Source organism: Cetorhinus maximus, chromosome 34, assembly GCF_964194155.1.
Source record: "Cetorhinus maximus chromosome 34, sCetMax3.hap1.1, whole genome shotgun sequence".
In the NCBI taxonomy this organism is placed as follows: Eukaryota; Metazoa; Chordata; class Chondrichthyes; order Lamniformes; family Cetorhinidae; genus Cetorhinus; species Cetorhinus maximus.
Genome location: NC_135912.1, coordinates 12633905 through 12654844, shown reverse-complemented (window position 1 = coordinate 12654844; position 20940 = coordinate 12633905).

Sequence of the window (20940 nt, the reverse complement as noted above, 5' to 3'; positions counted from 1 at the left end):
TGAATTTTTTGGTGTTTTTCATTTTTAAGGTTTTTGATGAATTTGTTTGTGTTTCCATTGTTGCAGGTTTTTGTTGAATTTTTTTGTGTTTTTGAATGTTGAGGTTGTAGTTGAATTTGTTGGTGTTTTTCATTGTTGAGGTTTTTGAAGAATTTGTTGGTGTTTTCCAATGTTGAGGTTATTGTTGAATTTGTTGGTGTTTTTGAATGTTGAAGTTGTGGTTGAATTTGTTGGTGATTAACAATATTGAGGTTGTAGTTGAATTTTTTGGTGCTTTTCAATGTTGAGGTTTTGGAATTGGATCGTGCTTTTCAAAGTTGAGGTTGTTATTGAATATTTTGTTGATTTTCAATGTTGAGATTGTTGTTGAATTATTTTGGTGTATTCAATGTTTTTTTTTGAATCTTTTTGTATTTTTCAATATTGAGGTTGTTGTTGATTTTTTTGGTGTTTTTCATTGTTGAGGTTTTGGTTGAATTTGTTGGTGCTTTTGAATGATGAGGTTGTTGTTTTTATTGTTTGTTGTTATTGAATGTTGAGGTTCTTGTTGAATTTTTTGGTGATTTTCAATGTTGAGGTTGTGGTTGAATTTGTTGGTGTTTTTCGATTTTGAGGTTTTTGAATTTGTTGGTTTTTTTCAAAGTTAAGGTTGTTGTTGAATTTGTTGGTGATTTTCAATGTTCAGGTTGTTGTTGAATTTTTTGGTGTTTTTCATTGTTGAGGTTGTTGTTGTTGAATTTTTTTATGTTTTTCAATATTGAGGTTGTTGTTGAATTTGTTGGTGATTTTCAATATTGAGGTTGTTGTTGAATTTGTTGGTGTTTTTCAATGTTGGGGTTGTTGTTGAATTTTTTGGTGTTTTTCATTGTTGAGGTTGTTGTTGTATTTCTTGGAGTTCTTCAATGTTGAGGTTGTTGAATTTGTTGGTGTTTTTCAATGTTGAGGTTTTTATTGATCTTTTTTGGTGTTTTTCATTGTTGAGTTTGTTATTGAATTTTTTTGGTGTTTTTCATTGTTGAGGTGGTTGTTGAATTTATTGATGTTTTTCATTGCTGTGGTTGTTGTTGAAATTGTTGGTGTTTTTGAATGTTGAGGTTGTTGTTGAATTTTTTGTTGTTTTTCATTGTTGAGGTTGTTGTTGAACTTGTTGGAGGTTTTCAATGTTGAGGTTATTGTTGAATTTGTTGGTCTTTTTCAATGATGAGGTTGTTGAATTTGCTGGAGTTTTTCAAAGTTGAGGTTCTTGTTGATTTTTTTGGTTTTTTCATTGTTGAGGTTTTGGTTGAATTTGTTGGTGTTTTTGAATGTTGAGGTTGTTGTTTTTATCTTTTGGTGTTATTGAATGTTGAGGATTTTGTTGAATTTTTTGGTGTTTTTCATTGTTGAGGTTATTGTTGAATTTTTTGGTGTTTTTCAATGTTGAGGTTTTTGTTGAATTTGTTGGAGTTTTTGAATTTTGAGGTTGCTGTTGAATTTCTTGGTGTTTTTCATTGTTGAGGTTGTTGTTGAATTTTTTGGTGTTTTTCATGGTTGAGGTTGTTGTTGACTTTGTTGGTGTATTTGAATGCTGAGGTTGTTGTTGAATTTTTTGGTGCTTTTCACTTTTGAGGTTGTTGTTGAATATGTTGGTCTTTTTCAATGTTGAGGCTGTTGAATTTGTAGGTGTTTTTCAAAGTAGAGGTTATTGTTGAATTTTTTGGTGTTCTTCATTTTTGAGGTTTTCGTTGAATTTTTTGGTCTTTTTGAATGTTGTGATTTTTGATGAATATTTTGGTGTTATTCATTGGTTAGGTTGTTTTTGAATTTGTTGGTGTTTTTGAATGTTGAGGTTGTTGTTGTTGAATTTTTGGATGTTTTTCATTGTTGAGGTTGTTGTTGAATTAGATGGTGATTTTCAATATTGAGGTTGTTGTTGAATTTGTAGGTGATTTTCAATGTTGAGGTCGTTGTTGAATTTTTTGGTGTTTTTCATTGTTGAGGTTGCTGTTGTTGAATGTTTGGATGTTTTTCATTGTTGAATTATTTGGTGTTTTTCATTGTTGATGTTGTTGAATTTGTTTGTGCTTCTGAATGTTCAGGTTGTTGATGAATTTTTTGGTGTTTTTCATATTTGAGTTTGTTGTTGAATTTGTTTGTCTTTTTGAATGTTGAGGTTGTTGATGAATTTTTTGGTGTTTTTCATTTTTGAGGTTTTTGATGAATTTGTTTGTGTTTCCATTGCTGCAGGTTTTTGTTGAATTTTTTTGTGTTTTTGAATGTTGAGGTTGTAGTTGAATTTGTTGGTCTTTTTCATTGTTGAGGTTTTTTTATGAATTTGTTGGTGTTTTCCAATGTTGAGGTTATTGTTGAATTTGTTGGTGTTTTTGAATGTTGAGGTTGTGGTTGAATTTATTGGTGATTAACAATATTGAGGTTGTAGTTGAATTTTTTGGTGCTTTTCAATGTTGAGGTTTTGGAATTGGATCGTGCTTTACAAAGTTGAGGTTGTTATTGAATATTTTGTTGATTTTCAATGTTGAGATTGTTGTTGAATTTTTGGTGTATTCAATGTTTATATTTGAATCATTTTGTATTTTTCAATGTTGAGGTTTTTGTTGATTTTTTTGGTGTTTTTCATTGTTGAGGTTTTGGTTGAATTTATTGGTGTTTTTGAATGTTGAGGTTGTTGTTTATATTGTTTGGTGTTATTGAATGTTGAGGTTCTTGTTGAATTTTTTGGTGATTTTCAATGTTGAGGTTGTGGTTGAATTTGTTGGTGTTTTTCCATGTTGAGGTTTTTGAATTTGTTGGTGTTTTTCAAAGTTGAGGTTGTTGTTGAATTTGATGTTGATTTTCAATTTTCAGTTTGTTGTTGAATTTTTTGGTGTTTTTCATTGTTGAGGTTGTTGTTGAATTTGTTGGTGTTTTTCAATGTTGGGGTTGTTGTTGAACTTTTTGGTGTTTTTCATTGTTGAGGTTGTTGTTGTATTTCTTGCAGTTCTTCAATGTTGAGGTTGTTGAAATTGTTGGTGTTTTTCATTGTTGAGGTTTTTATTGATCTTTTTTGGTGTTTTTCATTGTTGAGGTTGTTGTTGAATTTATTGATGTTTTTCATTGCTGTGGTTGTTGTTGAAATTGTTGGTGTTTTTGAATGTTGAGGTTGTTGTTGAATTTTTTGGTGTTTTTCATTGTTGAGGTTGTTGTTGAACTTGTTGGAGGTTTTCAATTGAGGTTATTGTTGAATTTGTTGGTGTTTTTCAATGATGAGTTTGTTGAATTTGCTGGAGTTTTTCAAATTTGAGGTTGTTGTTGATTTTTTTGGTTTTTTCATTGTTGAGGTTTTGGTTGAATTTGTTGGTGTTTTTGGATGTTGAGGTTGTTGTTTTTATCTTTTGGTGTTATTGAATGTTGAGGTTCTTGTTGAATTTTTTGGTGTTTTTCATTGTTGAGGTTGTTGTTGAATTTTTTGGTGTTTTTCAATGTTGAGGTTTTTGTTGAATTTGTTGGAGTTTTTGAATTTTGAGGTTGTTGTTGAATTTGTTGGTGTTTTTCATTGTTGAGGTTTTTGATGAATTTGTTGGTATTTTCCAATGTTGAGGTTATTGTTGAATTTGTTGGTGGTTTTGAATTTTGAGGTTGTTGTTTTTATTGTTTGGTGTTATTGAATGTTGAGGTTCTTGTTGAATTTTTTGGTGATTTTCAATGTTGAGGTTGTGGTTGAATTTGTTGGTGTTTTTCCATGTTGGGGTTGTTGTTGAATTTGTTGGTGATTTTCAATGTTCAGTTTGTTGTTGAATTTTTTAGTGTTTTTCATTGTTGAGGTTGTTGTTGTTGAATTTTTGGATGTTTTTCATTGTTGAATTTGTTGGTAATTTTCAATATTGAGGTTGTTGTTGAATTTGTTGGTGTTTTTCAATGTTGGGGTTGTTGTTGAATTTTTTGGTGTTTTTCATTGTTGAGGTTGTTGTTGTATTTCTTGGAGTTCTTCAATGTTGAGGTTGTTGAATTTGTTGGTGCTTTTGAATGTTGAGGTTTTTGATGAATTTTTTGTTGTTTTTCATTGTTGAGGTTTTTGAAGAATTTGTTGGTGTTTTCCATTGTTGAAGTTTTTGTTGAATTTATTGGTGTTTTCCATTGTTGAGGTTTTTGTTGAATTTGTTGGAGTTTTTGAAATTTGAGGTTGTTGTTGAATTTTTTGGTGTTTTTCATTGTTGAGGTTGTTGTTGAACTTGTTGGAGGTTTTCAATTGAGGTTATTGTTGAATTTGTTGGTGTTTTTCAATGATGAGTTTGTTGAATTTGCTGGAGTTTTTCAAATTTGAGGTTGTTGTTGATTTTTTTGGTTTTTTCATTGTTGAGGTTTTGGTTGAATTTGTTGGTGTTTTTGGATGTTGAGGTTGTTGTTTTTATCTTTTGGTGTTATTGAATGTTGAGGTTCTTGTTGAATTTTTTGGTGTTTTTCATTGTTGAGGTTGTTGTTGAATTTTTTGGTGTTTTTCAATGTTGAGGTTTTTGTTGAATTTGTTGGAGTTTTTGAATTTTGAGGTTGTTGTTGAATTTGTTGGTGTTTTTCATTGTTGAGGTTTTTGATGAATTTGTTGGTATTTTCCAATGTTGAGGTTATTGTTGAATTTGTTGGTGGTTTTGAATTTTGAGGTTGTTGTTTTTATTGTTTGGTGTTATTGAATGTTGAGGTTCTTGTTGAATTTTTTGGTGATTTTCAATGTTGAGGTTGTGGTTGAATTTGTTGGTGTTTTTCCATGTTGGGGTTGTTGTTGAATTTGTTGGTGATTTTCAATGTTCAGTTTGTTGTTGAATTTTTTAGTGTTTTTCATTGTTGAGGTTGTTGTTGTTGAATTTTTGGATGTTTTTCATTGTTGAATTTGTTGGTAATTTTCAATATTGAGGTTGTTGTTGAATTTGTTGGTGTTTTTCAATGTTGGGGTTGTTGTTGAATTTTTTGGTGTTTTTCATTGTTGAGGTTGTTGTTGTATTTCTTGGAGTTCTTCAATGTTGAGGTTGTTGAATTTGTTGGTGCTTTTGAATGTTGAGGTTTTTGATGAATTTTTTGTTGTTTTTCATTGTTGAGGTTTTTGAAGAATTTGTTGGTGTTTTCCATTGTTGAAGTTTTTGTTGAATTTGTTGGTGTTTTCCATTGTTGAGGTTTTTGTTGAATTTGTTGGAGTTTTTGAAATTTGAGGTTGCAGTTGAATTTGTTGGTGATTAACAATATTGAGGTTGTAGTTGAATTTTTTGGTGCTTTTCAATGTTGAGGTTTAGGAATTGGATCGCGCTGTTCAAAGTTGAGGTTGTTGCTGAATATTTTGGTGTTTTTCAATGTTGAGGTTGTTGTTGAATTTTTTGGTGTATTCAATGTTTTTTTTTAACCTTTTTGTATTTTTCAAAATTGTGGTTGCAGTTGAATTTGTTGGTGTTTTTCATTGTTGAGTTTGTTATTCAAATTGTTGAAGTTTTTGAATGTTGAGGTTGCAGTTGAATTTTTTGGTGTTTTTCAAAGCTGAGGTTGTTGTTGAATTTGTTGGTGTATTTGAATGTTGAGGTTGTTAAATCTGTTGGTGTTTTTCAAAATTGAGGTTGTTGTTGAATTTTATTGGTGTTTTTCATTGTTGAGGTTTTTGTTGAATTTGATGGTGATTTTCAATATTGAGTTTGTTGTCGAATTTTTTGGTGTTTTTCATTGTTGTGGTAATTGTTGAAATTCTTGGAGTTTTTCAATGTTGAGGTTTTTATTGATTTTTTTCCTGTTTTTCATCGTTGAGGTTGTTGTTGAACTTTTTGATGTTTTTCATTGTTGAGGTTGTTGTTGAAATTGTTGTTGTTTTTTAATGTTGAGGTTATTGTTGAATTTTTTGGCGTTTTTCATTGTTGAGGATGTTGTTGAATATGTTGGAGTTTTTCAAGGTTGAGGTTGTTGTTGAATTTGTTGGCGTTTTTCAATGTTGAGTTTGTTGAATTTGTTGCTGTTTTTCAAAGTTGAGATTGTTGTTGAATTTTTTGGTGTTTTTTATTGTTGAGGTTTTGGTTGAATTTGTTGGTGTTTTTGAATTTTGAGGTTGTTGTTTTTATTTTTTGGTGTTTTTGAATGATAAGGTTTTGTTGAATTTTTTTGGTGTTTTTCATTGTTGAGGTTTTTGTTGAATTTTTAGATGTTTTTCATTGCTGAGGTTGTTGTTAAAATTGTTGATGTTTTTGAATGTTGAGTTTGTTGTTGAAATTTTTGGTGGTTTTCATTGTTGAGGTTGTTGTTGAATTTGTTGGAGTTTTTCATTGTTGAGGTTGTTGTTGAATTTGTTGGTGTTTTTCAATGTTGAGGTTGTTCTATTTGTTGCTGTTTTTCAAAGTTGAGTTTGTTGTTGAATTCTTTGGTGTTTTTCATTGCTGAGTTTTTGCCAGTATTTGTAGGTGTTTTTGAATGTTAAGGTTGTTGTATTTATTTTTTGGTGTTTTTGAATGTTGAGGTTGTTGTTGAATTTTTTGGTATTTTTCATTGTTGAGGTTGTTGTGGAATTTTTTGGTGTTTTTCAATGTTGAGGTGTTTATTGATTTTTATATGTGTTTTTCATTGTTGAGGTTGTTGTTGAATTTTTTTGGTGTTTTTCATTGTTGAGGATGTTGTTGAATTTTTTGATGTTAATCATTGCTGAGGTTGTTATTGAAATTGTTGGTGTTTTTGACTGTTGAGGTTGTTGTTGAATTTTGTGGTGCTTTTCATTGTTGAGGTTGTTGTTGAATTTGTTGGAGTTTTTCAATGTTGAGGTTGTTGTTGAATTTGTTAGCGTTTTTCAATGTTGAGGTTGTTGAATTTGCTGGTGATTTTCAAAGTTGAGGGTGTTGTTGAATTTTTTGGTGTTTTTCATTGTTGAGGTTGTTGTGGAATTTTTTGGTGTTTTTCAATGTTGAGGTGTTTATTGATTTTTATAGGTGTTTTTCATTGTTGAGGTTGTTGTTGAATTTTTTTGGTCTTTTTCATTGTTGAGGATGTTGTTGAATTTTTTAATGTTATTCATTGCTGAGGTTGTTGTTGAAATTGTTGGTGTTTTTGAATGTTCAGGTTGTTGTTGAATTTTTTGGTGCTTTTCAATGTTGAGGTTGTAGTTGAATTTGTTAGCGTTTTTCAATGTTGAGGTTGTTAAATTTGCTGGTGATTTTCAAAGTTGAGGTTGTTGTTGAATTTTCTGGTGTTTTTCATTGTTGAGGTTTTGGTTGAATTTGTTGGTGTTTTTGAATGTTGAGGTTGTTGTTTTTATTTTTTGGTGTTTTTGAATGTTAAGGTTTTTGTTGTATTTTTATGGTGTTTTTCATTGTTGAGGTTGTTGATGAATTTTTTTGGTGTTTTTCATTGTTGAGGTTGTTTTTGAATTTTTTGATGTTTTTCATTGTTGAGGTTGTTGTTGAAATTGCTGGTGTTTGTGAATGTTGAGGTTGTTGAATTTTTTGACGTTTTTCATTGCTGAGGTTGTTGTTGAATTTGTTGGTGATTTTCAATGTTGAGGTTGTTGTATTTATTGGTGTTATCAATGGTTTTTTTTGATCTTTTTTGTTTTATTCACAGTTGAGGTTGCAGTTGAATTTGTTGGTGTTTTTCAATTTTGAGCTTGTTGAAAATGTTGGTGTTTTTCAAAGTTGAGGTTGTTGTTAAATCTGTTGGTGTTTTTCAAACTTAAGGTTGTTGTTGAATTTATTGGTGTTTTTCATTGTTGAGGTTTTTGTTGAATATGATGGTGATTTTCAATTTTGCGTTTGTTGTCGTATTTTTTGGTGTATTTCAATGCTGTGGTAGTTGTTGAAATTCTTGGAGTTTTTCAATGTTGATGTTTTTATTGATTTTTTTGGTGGTTTTCATTGTTGTGTTTGTTGTTGAATTTTTTTGGTGCTTTTCATTGTTGAGGATGTTGTTGAATATTTTGAAGTTTTTCATTGCTGAGGTTGTTGTTGAAATTGTTGGTGTTTTTGAATGTTGAGGTTGTTGTTGAATTTGTTGTCGTTTTTCAATGTTGAGGTTGTTGAATTTGTTGGTGTTTTTCAAAGTTGAGGTTGTTGTTGACTTTTTTGGTGTTTTTCATTGTTGAGGTTTTGGTTGAATTTGTTGGTGTTTTTGTTTGTTGAGGTTGTTGTTTTTATTTTTTGGTGTTATTGAATGTTAAGGTTGTTGTTGAATTTTATTGGTATTTTTCATTGTTGAGGTTGTTGTTGAATTTTCAGATGTTTTTCATTGCTGAGGTTGTTGTTGAAATTGTTGGTGTTTATGAATGTTGAGGTTGTTGTTGAATTTTTTTGGAGTTATTCATTGTTGAGGTTGTTGTTGAATTTGTTGGAGTTTTTCAATGTTGAGGTTGTTGTTGAATTTGTTGGAGTTTTTCAATGTTGAGATTGTTGTATTGGTTGGTGTTTTTCAATATTATTGGTGTTTTTGAATGTTGAGGTTGTTGTATTTATTTTTTGGTGTTTTTCATTGTTGAGGTTGTTGTGGAATTTTTTGGTGTTTTTCAATTTTGAGGTTTTTATTGATTTTTTTGGTGTTTTTCATTGTTGAGGTCGTTGTTGAATTTATTTGGTGTTTTTCATTGTTGAGGTTGTTGTTGAATTTTTTGATGTTTATCATTGCTGAGGTTGTTGTTGAAAATGTTGCTGTTTTTGAATGTTGAGTTTGTTGATGAATTTTTTGCTGTTATTCATTGTTGAGGTTGTTGTTGAATATGTTGGAGTTTTTCAATGTTGAGGTTGTTGTTGAATTTGTTGGTGTTTTTCAATGCTGAGGTTGCTGAATTTGTTGGTGTTTTTCAAAGTTGAGGCTGTTGTTGAATTTTTTGGTATTTTTCGTTGTTGAGGTTTTGGTTGAATTTGTTGGTGCTTTTCAATGTTGAGGTGGTTGGTTTTATTTTTTGGTGCTTTTGAATGTTGAGGCTGTTGTTGAATTTTTATTGGTGTTTTTCATTGTTGAGGTTGTTGTTGAATTTTTTGATGTTTTTCATTGTTGAGGTTGTTGTTGAATTTGTTGGAGTTTTTCAATGTTGAGGTTGTTGATGAATTTGTTGGTGTTTTTCAATGTTGAGGTTGTTGAATTTGTTGTTGTTTTTCAAAGTTGAGATTGCTGTTGAATTTTTTGGTGTTTTTCATTGTTGAGGTTTTGGTTGAATTTGTTGGTGTATTTGAATGTTGAGGTTGTTGTTTTTATTTTATGTTGTTTTTGAATGTTTAGGTTGTTGTTGAATTTTTTGGTGTTTTTCAATGTTGAGGTTTTTATTGATTTTATTTGCTGTTTTTCATTGTTGAGGTTGTTGATGAATTTTTTTGGTGTTTTTCATTGTTGAGGTTGTTGTTGAATTTTTTGACGTTTTTCATTGTTGAGGTTGTTGTTGAAATTGCTGGTGTTTGTGAATGTTGAGGTTGTTGAATTGTTTGATGTTTTTCATTGCTGAGGTTGTTGTTGAATTTGTTGGTGATTTTCAATGTTGAGGTTGTTGTATTTATTGTTGTTATCAATGGTTTTTTTTTACCTTTTTTGTTTTTTTCACAGTTGAGGTTGCAGTTGAATTTGTTGGTTTTTTTCAATTTTGAGCTTGTTGAATTTGTTGGTGTTTTTCAATGCTGAGGTTGTTGAATTTGTTTGTGTTTTTCAAAGCTGAGGTTGTTGTTGAATTTGTTGGTGTATTTGAATGTTGACGTTGGTAAATCTGTTGGTGTTTTTCAAACTTAAGGTTGTTGTTGAATTTATTGGTGTTTTTCATTGTTGAGGTTTTTGTTGAATGTGATGGTGATTTTCAATGTTGCGTTTGTTGTCGAATTTTTTGGTGTATTTCAATGTTGTGGTAGTTGTTGAAATTCTTGGAGTTTTTCAATGTTGATGTTTTTATTGAATTTTTTTGGTGGTTTTCATTGTTGTGTTTGTTGTTGAATTTTTTTGGTGCTTTTTATTGTTGAGGATGTTGTTGAATTTTTTGAAGTTATTCATTGCTGAGGTTGTTGTTGAAATTGTTGGTGTTTTTGAATGTTGAGGTTGTTGTTGAATTTGTTGTCTTTTTTCAATGTTGAGGTTGTTGAATTTGTTGGTGTTTTTCAAAGTTGAGGTTGTTGTTGACTTTTTTGGTGTTTTTCATTGTTGAGGTTTTGGTTGAATTTGTTGGTGTTTTTGTTTGTTGAGGTTGCTGTTTTTATTTTTTTGTGTTATTGAATGTTAAGGTTGTTGCTGAATTTTATTGGTGTTTTTCATTGTTGAGGTTGTTGTTGAATTTTTAGATGTTTTTCATTGCTGAGGTTGTTGTTGAAACTGTTGGTGTTTATGAATGTTGAGGTTGTTGTTGAATTTTTAGGAGTTTTTCATTGTTGAGGTTGTTGTTGAATTTGTTGGAGTTTTTCAATGTTGAGGTTGTTGTTGAATTTGTTGGAGTTTTTCAATGTTGGTATTGTTGTATTGGTTGGTGTTTTTCAATATTGTTGGAGTTTTTGAATGTTGAGGTTGTTGTATTTATTTTTTGGTGTTTTTCATTGTTGAGGTTGTTGTGGAATTTTTTGGTGTTTTTCAATTTTGAGGTTTTTATTGATTTTTTTGGTGTTTTTCATTGTTGAGGTTGTTGTTGAATTTTTTGATGTTTATCATTGCTGAGGTTGTTGTTGAAAATGTTGATGTTTTTGAATGTTGAGTTTGTTGATGAATTTTTTGGTGTTATTCATTGTTGAGGTTGTTGTTGAATATGTTGGAGTTTTTCAATGTTGAGGTTGTTGTTGAATTTGTTGGTGTTTTTCAATGCTGAGGTTGCTGAATGTGTTGGTGTTTTTCAAAGTTGAGGCTGTTGTTGAATTTTTTGGTATTTTTCATTGTAGAGGTTTTGGTTGAATTTGTTGGTGTTTTTGAATGTTGAGGTTGTTGGTTTTATTTTTTGGTTGTTTTGAATGTTGAGGCTGTTGTTGAATTTTTTTTGGTGTTTTTCATCTTCGAGGTTGTTGTTGATTTTGTTGGAGTTTTTCAATGTTGAGGTTGTTGCTGAATTTGTTGGTGTTTTTCAATGTTGAGGTTGTTGAATTTGTTGGTGTTTTTCATTGTTGAGGTTTTGGTTGAATTTGTTGGTGTATTTGAATGTTGAGGTTAGGGTTAGGGTTAGGGTTAGGGTTAGGGTTAGGGTTAGGGTTAGGGTTAGGGTTAGGGTTAGGGTTAGGGTTAGGGTTAGGGTTCAATATTGAGGTTGTTGTTGAATTTGTTGGTGTTTTTCAAACTTGGGATTGTTGTTCAATTGTTTTGTGTTTTTCATTGTTGAGGATGTTGTTGAATTTGTTGGTGTTTTTGAATGTTGAGGTTGTTGACTCTGTTGGTGTTTTTCAAAGTTGAGGGTGTTGTTGGATTTATTGGTGTTTTTCATTGCTGAGGTTTTTGTTGAATTTGTTGATGTTTTTCATGGTTGAGGTTGTTGTTGAATTTGTTGCTGATTTTCAATGTTGAGGCTGTTGTTAAATTTTTTGGTGTTTTTAATTGTTGAGGTTGTTGTTGAAATTGTAGGAGTTATTCAATGTTGAGGTTGTTGTTGAATATTTCGGTGTTTTTCATTGATGAGGTTGTTGTTGTCGAATTTTTTGATGTTATACATTCTAGAGATTGTTGTTGAATTTGTTGGTGGTTTTGAATGTGGTGGTTGTTATTGAATCTTTTGATGTTTTTCATTGTTGAGGTTTTTGTTAAATTTGTTGGTGATTTTAATTGTTGAGTTTGTTGTTGAATTTTTTGGTGTTTTTCATTGTTGAGGTTGTTGTTGAATTTTTGATGATTTCATTGTTGAGGATGTAGTTCAATTTGTTATTGATTTTCAATATTGAGGATGTTGTTGAATTTGTTGGTGTTATCAATGGTTTTTTTGATCTATTTTTATTTTTCAATGTTGAGGTTGTTGTTGAATTTTTTGATGTTTTTTATTGTTGAGGTTGTTGTTGAATTTACTGCTCTTTTTCAATGTTGAGGTTGTTGAATTTGTTGGTGTTTTTCAATGTTGAGGTTGTTAAGTTTGTTGGTGTTTTTCAAAGTTGATGTTGATGTTGAATTTTTTGGTGTTATTCAGTGTTGAGGTTTATGTTGAATTTGTTTGTGTTTTTGAATGTTGTGTTTGTTGTTGAATATTTTGGTGTTTTTCATTGTTGAGGTCGTTTTCGTTGAATTTTTCTTATGTTTTTCATTGTTTTGATTGTTGATGAATTTTTTGGTGATTTTCAATATTGAGGTTGTTGTTGAATTTATTGGTGTTATCAATTTTTAATTTTTAGGACTTTTTTGTATTTTTAAAAGCTAAGGTTGTTGTTGAATTTGTTGGTGTTTTTCAATGTTGAGGTTGTTGAATTTGTTGGTGTTTTACATAGTTGAGGTTTTTGTTGAATTTCTTGGTGTTTTTGAGTGTTGAGGTTGTTATTGAATTTTTTGATGTTTTTCATTGTTGAGGTTGTTGTTGAATTTACTGCTCTTTTTCAATGTTGAGGTTGTTGAATTTGTTGGTGTTTTTCAAAGTTGCGGTTGCTGTTGAATTTGTTGGTGATATTCAATATTGAGGTTGTTGTTGAATTTGTTTGTGTTTTTGAATGTTAAGGTGGTTGTTGAATTTGTTGCTGATTGTCAATATTGAGGTTGTTTTTGAATTTGTTGGTGTTTTTCAAACTTGGGGTTGTTGTTCAATTGTTTGGTGTTTTTCATTGTTGAGGATGTTGTTGAATTTGTTGGTGTTTTTGAATGTTGAGGTTGTTGACTCTGTTGGTGTTTTTCAAAGTTGAGAGTGTTGTTGGATTTATTGGTGTTTTTCATTGCTGAGGTTTTTGTTGAATTTGTTGATGTTTTTCATTGTTGATGTTGTTGTTCAATTTTTTGTTGTTTTTCATTGTTGAGGTTTTTGTTGAATTTTTTGGTGATTTTCAATGTTGAGTGTGTTGTTGTTGAATTTTTTGATATTTTTCATTGTTGAGGTTGTTGTTGAATTTGTTGGTGATTATCAATGTTGAGTTTGTTGTTGAATTTTCTGGTGTTTTTCATAGTGAAGGTTGTTGCCGATATTGTTGGAGTTTTTCAAAGTTGAGGTTGTTGTTGAATTTTTTGGTGTTATTCATTGTTGAGGTCGTTCTCGTTGAATTTTTTGATATTTTTCATTGCTTTGGTTGTTGATGAATTTTTGGTGATTTTCATAATGAGGTTGTTGTTGAATTTGTTGGTGTTTTTCAATGTTGAGGTTGTTGAATTTGTTGGTGTTTTTCATTGTTCAGGTTTTTGTTGAATTTGTTGGTGATTTTGAATGTGGAGGTTGTTATTGAATCTTTTGATGTTTTTCATTGTTGAGGTTTTTGTTGAATTTGTTGGTGATTTTAAATGTTGAGTTTGTTGTTGAATTTTTTGGTGTTTTTCATTGTTGAGGTTGTTGTTGAATTTTTGATGATTTCATTGTTGAGGATGTAGTTGAATTTGTTATTAATTTTCAATATTGAGGATGTTGTTGAATTTGTTGGTGTTATCAATGGTTTTTTTGAACTTTTTTGTATTTTTCATTGTTGAGGTTGTTGTTGAATTTATTGATGTTTTTTATTGTTGAGGTTGTTGTTGAATTAACTGCTCTTTTTCAATGTTGAGGTTGTTGAATTTGTTGGTGTTTTTCAATGTTGAGGTTATTAAGTTTGTTGGTGTTTTTCAAAGTTGATGTTGATGTTGAATTGTTTGGTGTTATTCAGTGTTGAGGTTTATGTTGAATTTGTTTGTGTTTTTGAAAGTTGAGGTTGTTGTTGAATTTGTTGGTGTTTTTCAATGTTGCGGTTGTTGAATTTGTTGGTGTTTTTGAATGTTGAGGTTTTTGTTGATTTTTTTGATGTTTTTCATTGTTGACGTTTTTGTTGAATTTGTTGGTGATTTTAAATGTTGAGATTGTTGTTGAATTTTTTGGTGTCTTTCATTGTTGAGGTTGATGAGTTTGTTGGTGTTTTTCAAAGTTGAGGTTGTTGTTGAATTTTTTGTTTTTTTTCAATATGGAGCTTGTTGTTGAATTTCTTGGTGTTTTTCAATGTCGAGGTTGTTGAATTTGTTGGTGTTTTTCAAAGTTCAGGTTGTTGTTGAATTTTTTGGTGTTTTTCATTGTTGTGATTTTTATTGAATTTGTTGTTGTTTCGGAATGTTGAAGTTGTTGTTTAATTTTTTGATGTTTTATAATTGTTAAAGTTGTTGATGAATTTGTTGATGATTTTCAATATTGAGGTTGTTGTTGAATTTACTGGTGTTATCAAAGGTATTTTTAAACTTTTTTGTGTTTTTCAAAGTTGAGGTTGCAGTTGAATTTGTTGGTGTTTTTCAATGTGGAGGTTGTTGAGTTTGTTGTTGTTTTTCAAAGTTGAGGTTGTTGTTGAATTTTTTGGTGTTTTTCATCGTAGAGGTTTTTGTTGAATTTTTTGCTGTTTTTCATTGTTGAGGTTGTTGTTTAATTTGTTGGTGATTTTCAATGTTGAGTTTGTTGTTTTTGAATTTTTTGATATTTTTCATTCTTGAGGTTGTTGTTGAATTTGTTGTTGATTTTCAATGTTGAGTTTGTTGTTTAATTTTTTGTTGTTTTTCATTGTGAAGGTTGTTGTGGAAATTGTTGTAGTTTTTCAATGTTGAGGTTGTTGTTGAAATTTTTGGTGTTTTTCATTGTTGAGGTCGTTTTCGTTCAATTTTTTGATTTTTTCATTGTTTTGGTTGTTGATGAATTTTTTGGTGATTTTCAATATTGAGGTTGTTGTTGAATTTATTGGTGTTATCAATTTTTAATTTTTTGAACTTTTTTGTATTTTTTAAATTTGAGGTTGTGGTTGAATTTGTTGGTGTTTTTCATTGTTGAGGTTTTTGTTCAATTTGTTGGTGTTTTTGAATGTTGAGTTTGTTGTTGAATTTTTTGATATTTTTCATTGTTGTAGTTTTTGTTGAATTTGTTGGTGATTTTAAATGTTGAGTTTGTTGTTGAATTTTATTTTGTTTTTCATTGTGAAGGTTATTGTCGAAATTGTTGGAGTTTTTCAATGTTGAGGTTGTTGTTGAATTTTTTGGTGTTTTTCATTGTTGAGGTCGTTTTCGTTGAATTTTTTAATGTTTTTCATTGTTTTGGTTGTTGATGAATTTTGTTGGTGATTTTCAATATTGAGGTTGTTGTTGAATTTATTGGTGTTATCAATTTTTAATTTTTCGAACTTTTTTGTATTTTTAAAAGCTGAGGTTGTTGTTGAATTTGTTGGTGTTTTTCATTGTTGAGGTTTTTGTTGAATTTTATTGGTGTTTTTGAATGTTGATATTGTTGTTGAATTTTTTGATGTTTTTCATTGTTGAGGTTGTTGTTGTTGAATCTTTTGATGTTTTTCATTGTTGAGGATGTTGTTGAATTTATTGGTGATTTTCAATGTTTATGTTGTTGTGGAATTTCTTCGTTTTATCAATGGTTTTTTTGAATTTTTCAAAGTTGAGGTTGTTGTTGAATTTTTTGATGTTTTTTATTGTTGAGGTTGTTGTTGAATTTACTGCTCTTTTTCAATGTTGAGGTTGTTGAATTTGTTAGTGTTTTTCAAAGTTGAGGTAGTTGTTGAATTTGTTGGTGATATTCAATATTGAGGTTGTTGTTGAATTTGTTGGTGTTATCAATTTTTATTTTGTTGACCTTTTTTATTTTTAAAAGTTGAGGTTGTTGTTAAATTTGTTGGTGTTTTTCATTGTTGAGGTTCTTGAAATTGTTGGTGTTTTTAAAAGTTGAGATTGTTGTTGAATTTGTTGGTGTTTTTGAATGTAAAGGTTGTTGTTGAATTTGTTGCTGATTGTTAATATTGAGGTTGTTGTTGAATCTGTTGGTGTTTTTCAAAGTTGATGTTGTTGTTGGATTTTTTGGTGTTTTTCATTGTTGTGGTTTTTGTTGGATTTGATGGTGTTTTGAATTTTGAGGTTGTTGAATCTGTTGGTGTTTTTCAAAGTTGAGGCTATTGTTGAATTTGTTGGTGTTTTTCATTCTGCGGTTTTTTTTCAATTTGTTGGTGTTTTTGAATGTTGAGGTTGTTGTTGAATTTTATGATGTTTTTCATTGTTGAGGTTGTTGTTGAATTTGATGCTGACTTTCATTGTTGAGTTTGCTGTTGAATTTTTTGGTGTTTTTCATTGGTGAGTTTGTTGTTGAAATTTTTGGAGTTTTTCAATGTTGAGTTTGTTTTTGAATTTTTTGGTGTTTATCATTGTTGAGGTTGTTGTTGTTGAATTTTTTGATGTTATTCATTGTTGAGATTGTTGTTGAATTTGTTGGTGATTTTCAATATTGAGGTTGTTGTTTAATTTATTGGTGGTATGAATGTGTTTTTTTAAACTTTTTTGTATTCTTCAAAGTTGAGAATGCAGTTCAATTTGTTGGTGTTTTTCAATGTTGAGGTTGTTGTTGAATTTTTTGGTGTTTATCATTGTTGAGGTTGTTGTTGAATTTGTTGGTGATTTTGAATGTTGAGGTTGTGGTTGAATTTGTTGCAGATTTTCAATATTGAAGTTGTTGTTGATTTTGTTGGTTTTTTTCCAATGTTGGGGTTGTTTTTGAATTTGTTGGTGATTTTCAATGTTGAGGTAGCAGTTGAATTTTTTGGTGTTTTTCAATGTCGAGGTTTTTCAATTTCTTTATGTTTTTCAAAGTTGAGGGTGTTGTTGAATTTTTTGGTGTTATTCATTGTTGTGAGTTTTGTTGAATTTGTTGTTCTTTCTGAATGTTGAGGTTGTTGCTGAATTTTTTGATGTTTTTCATTGTTGAGATTTGTTGATGATTTTCAATATTGAGGTTGTTATTGAATTTACTGGTGTTATCAAGGTTATTTTTAAACTTTTTTGTGTTTTTCAAAGTTGAGGTTGCAGTTGAATTTGTTGGTGTTTTTCAATGTTGAGGTTGTTGAGTTTGTTGGTGTTTTTCAAAGTTGAGGTTGTTGTTGAATTTGTTGGTGATTTTCAATGTTGCGTTTGTTGTTGAATTTTTTCGTGTTTTTCATTGTGATGGTTGTTGCCGAAATAGTTGGAGTTTTTCAATGTTGAGGTTGTTGCTGAATTTTTTGTTGTTATTCATTGTTGAGGACGTTTTCGCTGAATTTATGATGTTTTTCATTGTATTGGTTGTTGATGAATTTTTTGGTGATTTTCAATATTGAGGTTGTTGTTGAATTTATTGGTGCTATCAATTTTAAATTTGTTGAATTTTTTTGTATTTTTAAAGGTTGAGGCTGTTGTTGAATTTGTTGTTGTTTTTCAATGTTGAGGTTGTTGAATTTGTTGGTGTTTTTCATTGTTGAGGTTTTGGTTGAATTTGTTGGTGTTTTTTAATGTTGAGGTTGTTTCTGAATATTTTGATGTTTTTCATTGTTGAGGTTTTTGTTGAATTTGTTGGTGATTTTAAATGTTGAGTTTGTTGTTGAATTTTTTGTGTTTTTCATTGTTGATTTTGTTGTTCAACCTTTTGATGTTTTTCGTTGTTGAGGATGTTGTTGAATTTGTTGGTGATTTTCAATATTGGTGCTATTGTTGAATTTGTTGGTGTTATCAATGCTTTTTTGAAATTTTTTGTGTTTTTCAAAGTTGAGGTTGTTGTTGAATTGTTTGATGTTTTTTATTGTTGAGGTTGTTGTTGATTTTACTTCTCTTTTTCAATATTGAGTTTGTTGAATTTGTTGGTGTTTTTCAATGTTGAGTGTGTTGTTGAATTTTTTTATGTTTTTCAATGTTGAGGTTGTTGTTGAAATTGTTGGTGATTTTCAATATTGAGGTTGTTGTTGAATTTATTGGTGATATCAAGGTTTTTTTTAAACTTTATTGTGATTTTCAATATTGAGGTTGCAGTTGAATTTGATTGTGTTTTTCAATGTTGAGGTTGTTCAATTAGTTGCTGTTTTTCAAAGTTGAGATTGTTGTTGATTTTTTTGGTGTTTTTCATTGTTGAGGTTTTTGTTGAATTTGTTGGTGTTTTTGATTGATCAGGTTGTTTTTGAATTTTTTGATGTTTTTCATTGTTGTGGTTGTTGTTGAATTTGTTGGACTTTTTCAATGTTGATGTTGTTGTTGAATTTTTTGATTTTTTTTCGTTGTTGAGGTCGTTGAATTTTTTGATGAATTTCAATATTGAGGTTGTTGTTGCATTTATTGATGTTATCAATGGTCTTTTTTTTAAAACTTTTTTGTATTTTTAAAAGTTGAGGTTCCAGTTGAATTTGTTCGTGTTTTTCAATGTTGAGCTTGTTGAAATTTTTTGGTGTTTTTCCACGTTGAGAATGTTGTTGAATGTTTTGGTGTTTTTCATTGTGAAGGTTGTTGTTGAAATTGTTGGAGTTTTTCAATGTTGAGGTTGTTGTTGAATTTTATCGTGTTTTTCATTGTTGAGGTCGATTTCTTGAATTCTTTGATGTTTTTCATTGTTGAGGTTGTTGATGAATTTGATGGTGATTTTCAATATTGAGGTTTTTGTTGAATGTATTGCTGTTATCAAGGGTATTTTTTAAACTTTTTTGTGTGTTTCAAAATTGAGGTTGCAGTTGAATTTGTTGGTGTTTGTCAATGTTGAGATTGTTGTTGAATTTGTTGATGTTTTTCATTGTTGAGATTTTTGTTGAATTTGTTGGTGATTTTCAAAGTTGAGTTTGTTGTTGAATTTTTTGGTGTTTTTGATTGTTGAGGTTGTTGTTGTTGAATCTTTTGATGTTTTTCATTGTTGAGGATGTTGTTGAATTTGTTGGTGATTTTCAATTTTGAGGTTGTTGTGGAATTTGTTGGTGTTATCAATGGTTTTTTTGAACTTTTTTGCATTTTTCAAAGTTGAGGTTGTTGTTGAATTTTTTGATGTTTTTTATTGTTGAGGTTTTTGTTGAATTTACTGCTCCTTTTCAATGTTGAGGTTGTTGAATTTGTTAGTGTTTTTCAAAGTTGAGGTTGTTGTTGAATTTGTTCGTGATATTCAATATTGAGGTTGTTGTTGAATTTTTTGGTGTTATCAATTTTTATATTGTTGAACTTTTTTTTTAAAAGTTGAGGTTGTTGCTGAATTTGTTGGTGTTTTTCATTGTGAGGTTTTTGAATTTGTTGGTGTTTTTCAAAGTTGAGATTGTTTATGAATTTGTTGGTGTTTTTGAATATTAAGGTTGTTGTTGAATTTTTTGCTGATTGTCAATATTGAGGTTGTTGTTGAATTTGTTGGTGTTTTTCAATGTTGGGGTTGTTGTTGAATTTTTTGGTGTTTTTCATTGTTGAGGTTGTTGTTGAATTTGCTGGTGTTTTTGAATGTTGAGGTTGTTGAATCTGTTGGTGCTTTTCAAAGTTGAGGTTGTTGTTGGATTTTTTGGTGTTTATCATTGTTGAGGTATTTGTTGAATTTGTTGGTGTTTTTGAATGTTGAGGTTGTTGTTGAATTTTTTGATGTTTTTCATTGTTGAGGTTGTTGTTGAATTTGTTGGTGATTTTCAATGTTGAGTGTGTTGAATTTGATGTTTTTAATTGTTGAGGTTTTTGTTGAATTTTTTGGTGTTTTTGATTGTTGAGGTTGTTGTTGTTGAATCTATTGATGTTTTTCATTGTTGAGGATGTTGTTGAATTTGTTGGTGATTTTCAATTTTGAGGTTGTTTTCGAATTTGTTGGTGTTATCAATGGTTTTTTTGAACTTTCGTGCATTTTTCAAAGTTGAGGTTGTTGTTGAATTTTTTGATGTTTTTTATTGTTGAGGTTGTTGTTGAATTTCCTGCTCCTTTTCAATGTTGAGGTTGTTGAATTTGTTAGTGTTTTTCAAAGTTGAGGTTGTTTTTGAATTTGTTGTTGATATTCAATATTGAGGTTGTTGTTGAATTTTTTGGTGTTATCAATTTTTATTTTGTTGAACTTTTTTTTTTAAAAGTTGAGGTTGTTGCTGAATTTGTTGGTGTTTTTCATTGTGAGGTTCTTGAATTTGTTGGTGTTTTTCAAAGTTGAGATTGTTTATGAATTTGTTGGTGTTTTTAAATGTTGGGGTTGTTGTTGAATTTTTTGGTGTTTTTCATTGTTGAGGTTGTTGTTGAATTTGTTGGTGTTTTTGAATGTTGAGGTTGTTGAATCTGTTGGTGTTTTTCAAAGTTGAGGTTGTTGTTGGATTTTTGGTGTTTATCATTGTTGAGGTTTTTGTTGAATTTGTTGGTGTTTTTGAATGCTGAGGTTGTTGTTGAATTTGTTGGTGTTTTTGAATGCTGAGGTTGTTGAATCTGTTGGTATTATTCAAAGTTGAGGTTGTTGTTGGATTTTTTGGTGTTTATCATTGTTGAGGCTTTTGTTGAATTTGTTGGTGTTTTTGAATGTTGAGGTTGTTGTTGAATTTTTTGATGTTTTTCATTGTTGAGGTTGTTGTTGAACTTGTTGCTGATTTTCAATGTTGAGTTTGTTGTTGAATTTTTTGGTGTTTATCATTGTTGAGGTTGTTGTTGTTGAATTTTTTGATGTTATTCATTGTTGAGATTGTTGTTGAATTTGTTGGTGATTTTCAATATTGAGGTTGTTGTTTAATTTATTGGTGGTATGAATGTTTTTTTTTAAACTTTTTTGTATTCTTCAAAGTTGATGTTGCAGTTCAATTTGTTGGTGTTTTTCAATGTTGAGGTTGTTGAAATCGTTGGTGTTATTCAAAGTTGAGTTTGTTGTTGAATTTTTTGATGTTTTTCATTGTTGAGGTTTTTGTTAAATTTGTTGGTGATTTTAATTGTTGAGTTTGTTGTTGAATTTTTTGGTGTTTTTCATTGTTGAGGTTGTTGTTGAATTTTTGATGATTTCATTGTTGAGGATGTAGTTCAATTTGTTATTGATTTTCAATATTGAGGATGTTGTTGAATTTGTTGGTGTTATCAATGGTTTTTTTGATCTATTTTTATTTTTCAATGTTGAGGTTGTTGTTGAATTTTTTGATGTTTTTTATTGTTGAGGTTGTTGTTGAATTTACTGCTCTTTTTCAA